The 4810-nt window shown below is 44.3% G+C and overlaps 1 long non-coding RNA gene across 1 annotated transcript in view; it reads left to right on the top strand.

Annotated features, from left to right (window-relative positions):
* The window catches only part of LOC112551857, an 18245-nt gene continuing 13435 nt past the window's right edge, over nucleotides 1-4810 (top strand). Inside the window, exons 1-2 of the long non-coding RNA XR_003096180.1 lie at nucleotides 1-101; nucleotides 2740-2765. This is a non-coding gene — a long non-coding RNA (uncharacterized LOC112551857). The remainder of the gene's footprint in view (nucleotides 102-2739; nucleotides 2766-4810) is intronic.

Below are 4810 nucleotides of genomic sequence, written 5' to 3'. Positions count from 1 at the left end.
CCCCGCCGCCGCCGGAGCAGCCCCGGCGCCCGCGCGCCCCACGACCCACCCGCCGAGCCGCCCGCTGCAGCCGCCGGCAAGAAGGGGACCCCGCGAGCCGCGTGAGTACTGTGCACAGCTCCGGCCCGTCGGCTCTGAGTGCGGCCTGGCCGCGCCTGCCCCCACCTCCGCGCTGTCTGCCTCCCTCCCAGCCTGGCTTTCCCGTGAGATGGACGGGGCGCTGCAGCCGCCGCAGTGCTTTGCAGCTAAACGGTTGGAAAACCTCCGGCAGGGGCTACTTGAAAGTTGCCGTGTTAACCCTGGTAAACTCTTGAAATATGCAGGGGCTCTTGTGCTGAAGTGAGCTAGCTCAACCTGCTCATCTAAACAGCAAAATTTTCTGATGAAGTGTTTAACCCAGGTTGCAGCTCTTCACATTTTTGTGCATTTAGGCAAGGAAGAGTGAGCTTGCTGAGCCTAAGTACCTGGCATTAATTAACACCATCTTAACTAATGGCTTATCAGTGCAGATTCCCCCATTTCCATACTATACTCTGTGTTCAAAAGCCCTTCAGGCCTAAATCATGCTTTGCTGGCTCTGCTGCACTGGCGTACTAGACTGACAGGCTGGTCCAAGTTTAGACTCAACTTATCCTGATAAAACTGTACTGCTGTGAGGCATCCAAGCTATATTAACAACAACACAGTTCTGCTATTCCCAACATTAGGGGCTTTGGTTGGCATACCTAAGCCTTTTGGCTTTTTGCACATTCTCACATTTATAAATGGTTAGCTAAGCTAGCAGAGGTTTGTAGTAAAGTTAGGCCCAAAAGGGGCACTTACTTTACTGCTCCTAAAATGTAACCAGGCCACATCATCACCCTTCTAATCAGCTTTCCACGTTTCAGTATGTGACAGAGCATTTCAGGTGCTACACCCAGTTTGGTCCACTAGAGTCCCCATCCTGTGAATCTGGGTTAATGTTCCTGCCATGTTGGGGAGTTTTTTTTAAACTTTTTTCTTGTTCCATGAAACTCTAAAGGGACTATCCAATGTTGTAGCCTTTTGTACTTTTCAACAAGTGATCTCAATGTGCTTTGAAACGTTGCATTACAACATACCTCTACACCAGATGTTCTCACTCTGTTCAGGGAGGAACTTATATACAAGTAAGTTTCAGCGGCTACCCAAATTTGTGTCAGGAGCTTGTCAGTGTTAGGAAGAGAACAGTCTCCCCTCAGCCCTCCTTTCTGCTGACCTAGGTTCTAAACTTTAAGGCTGTGATTCTAAATTGCTGATTTACTATATTTACTCAAATTCAAGGCAAGATTTTTCCCTCCATTTAACATGGGGTGGGCAGAAAGCCCCTCATCTTGGATTCAAGCATAAGTTGGTGTGTGGGGGGGAGGGGAGGCAGCTGCTGCAGCTCTGGCTCCAGGGCTCTGGCCCCAGCCTAGGGTTGGGGTCAGAATTACAACTACTGCTGCTCCCTCCCTCTCCCCCATTTATTCTTATTCTGGCTCTGGCCCTGCTGGATGTGCTTGCTCCAACCCCAGCCTGGGCTGGGCCTTAAAGCTGGGATCAGAGCTGCCACGCCACTGCTCTGGGGCTGGGCTTGGATCAGAACCTGAACATATTCTGTGCCCCAGGCTGGAGCAGGAATGGAGCCTACTGGCACCAGAGCAAGGGTAAGTGATGAGGGGGAGTGGAGGGATCTGAGACTACAGGGGAGCAGAAGCAGTGGGGGGCAGGTAGCAGGGGCAAGCCCCATCTATCACTTTCCCACCTGCTGTTCTCTTCTGCCTCCCACACTGCCTGCACTTTACTGCTCCCCCAACATTGCTTGCTCCCCTGCCACTGCTGGGGGAATTAATTTAAAACAACTCTTCAATAATTATATCCTGTACATAGAAAATTATAAGTAATATATGAATGTTCCATGTGTAAAATCTGATAATTGGCAGGTTGCCTTAAATCAGAGTCATCTTTGGTGTCAGGTAAATTGAGTATTTACAGATCTAACAGTAAACTTTAGATAAAAATTTGTAATGGAGTTTATATTCTATCTTTGCAAGTTCATTTTCTGTATCTCTTCAAACAGGAGCTGCATTCCCTTCTCCTACCTAGCATTTTGTGTCACTAAACTAAAGCTCTTGCAAGGAAGTATTATGAAAATAAAAATATCTATTGAACCCTTCGAAGTTATCAGAACTTGTTTGTAGTATATATGTCTATGTTCAGACATGACTTGGATTGGATTGTCTCATAAGGCTGCAACTTTGGCTTTGCAAAAAACCAAATTGCTAGGCACTGAATTGGGTGCAACAGCTGCTTGAGTAAGATTGGAAGAGCTTGACTAGCTTTAAATGTCTGTGAAAACACTTAACCTGGCACAATTTTCTCATATAGATAAAGTTTAAGTTAGATTTCATACCTATGTGAGCAATTGCAGTGAATTTACTTATGTAAACAAGCATTTATAGCCATAAGAGTTATCCTCTTAGCACACAAAGCATGCAGTTTGAGAAAGTTACTGATTGTATGCCATGGGGGATGGGTCCTTTCATGAAATGTTTTTATTAAATGAAGATAACTAGAATTTCCACAAAGGAACACTTTAATTTTTTTATTTTTTTTTGTGCAAGAGTCAAAGAGTCTGGAAGTTGAGCTCATACCTTAATTTAGAGAATTTATATGCTGTGCATTTCCTGCCACGTTACATAACATACCATTTAAATTTACTTTTATATTTCTTTTCAGATATGTGGATAAAGCAGCTGGTAAAGGTAAGACATGAATGACTTTTTCATTCTGATTGTTTTCCATCAGCATCTTCCATTTTAAGAACATTTTATATTTAAGATGCTCTATTACCCTGAAGCTGCTCTTAAATTTGTGAATTCATTGTGTTAGGCTTTATATAAGTGTGTTCCTGGTCCTAAAAAGCTAATGTAGCCCTGGTTCACAAGATTCCTGTAGCATATTACAGGAGTAGGCCTGAAGGGGTTACACACAAGGTGCAAGCCAATGAGAACATTCAAACATAAATGCTGATAAATTTATATATATGATCCTTTTATGTTCAGTAATCCTTCTAGGTTTTGCAGATGAGGTGAGATTTGCAGGAGGGGGGAAAAAGTAGAAATGGCTTTTGAGATCAAATTGGGGAGGGTGATCAACAGGGATCTGGGTTTTCTGGTTCCCATGGAAAAACGGAGTAAACTGCAGGTCTTGCCTTTTATGAGAGGCAAAAGCGCATTTCTCACTTTGCCAGAGAAACCCGTGGGTTTTGCCATTTTGTAGTAAGCTCTCTGCAAGCTGGCAGAGTTGAAAGGTGAAAGATAGGGGGCACCATGTGCATAGATACGCATGTGGCCCCAGGCAGCCTGCAGAGCAGCTCCAGCAGGGTCATTCTGGGGGGAAACAGGGCACCAGGGAACAGTGGCGTGCTGTTCCTGCTGCCCTGCTTCCCTCCCTCGTGACCCGGGGTGTTTCATTTAGATCATTGACAAATGTGGATTTAGGGTTACTTTTTTTAACTGAAAATTGGGAATTTTTTTAAATCGGAGAAAACCAGGATCCCTGGTCATTGGTGTGTAAAGGACTAAGTGAAATATGTGTGCAAAAAAGCTAATATAGATACAAAAGGCTGACCTGGTTGGAGCACAAGAGCAATGAGTGGGAGACTTGCTTCTTACCCACCAGGTTCTTCCTGCAGATGTTTGGTGTTAAGCAAACTCAGATAGGCAGTTTCAAGGATTCAGTTTTCTCTGCCTCTTTTTTCAATGTATTCATTTTGATTTGTAGGCATCTACTAGATTTATACAAATATAAGATGATCCCAATAATTAGATTCTATATATGGAAATTTGATAAGTTTGGTACTATTTTTCAGGTGTAGAATCTAATTATTGAAAGGTTGTTTTGAATTCATCCCCTTCCCACTGCTATAGCAGGGAAAATAGTGGCTGGGCGATGTCAAGTGGTCCCTTTGTCCTCTGCCCACTTCCTCCCTTCTTACCTTACATTTTCCCCATCCTGTCTTCATGCTCCTCCTTACTACCAGACCCTGCTCAGGCTCTGTTCCTTCCCTGAGCACAGCGTGGAAGGCAAAGTAAATGAGCTGTATATGACAGTAAGTGGGGGAAAGGGATAGAGGGGAGGGCAAGTGGAGAGGAATAGGAGACTGCTCTGGGTCCAGCTCTGGCCCTGACCCAGACTCAGGGCCAGACTCCAAACTGTAGCATTTGCTTGTCCCCATTTCCCCCATTGTTCATTTGAAATGCAAGGGACCAAAAAAACACTTATTTCACAATAAATACACAGAGTAATTTGCATATGTGCAAATGCCTATAGGTAAATTCATCCAGATTTGATACATTTTAAATTGTTCCAAACTGCTGCAAGTTTCAGCACACAAAAACATTGTTGAGCAGCACTCTTTTGCCTATTTATCTCTTCATTTCCATCTTTGGTTATCCCTCAGTATGAGGATGATATCTGTTGGGGGGATTATTGGTAAGTTTTAAAATAGCTGAGAAGTCCAATCTGTGCTCTGCAATTTTTTCCATAAACATGACAGGTGATACCTTGTGGGGGGCACAGCTGTTGGCCAGAGTGCTGTGTGCTTTCCTTCCTCCTCTGCCATTCTTTTGGCTTTCTGAGCAAGACTGTTCTCTTTGAAGTGGGCTGTAGCTTGATGTATGGTACTGTGCCATTGAGACATGTTTCATAGTTGCATAGTTTCATAGAAGCTAGGGTCAGGAGGGACCTGAACAGATCATCTAGCCTGACCCCCTTCCACAGGCAGGAATGAATGCTGGGTTCACAA

This window comes from Alligator sinensis, unplaced genomic scaffold (assembly GCF_000455745.1).
Source record: "Alligator sinensis unplaced genomic scaffold, ASM45574v1 scaffold998_1, whole genome shotgun sequence".
NCBI classification, from domain to species: domain Eukaryota; kingdom Metazoa; phylum Chordata; order Crocodylia; family Alligatoridae; genus Alligator; species Alligator sinensis.
Note: the sequence above shows the minus strand (reverse complement) of the source record. Positions and strands in the feature narration are given on the sequence as shown.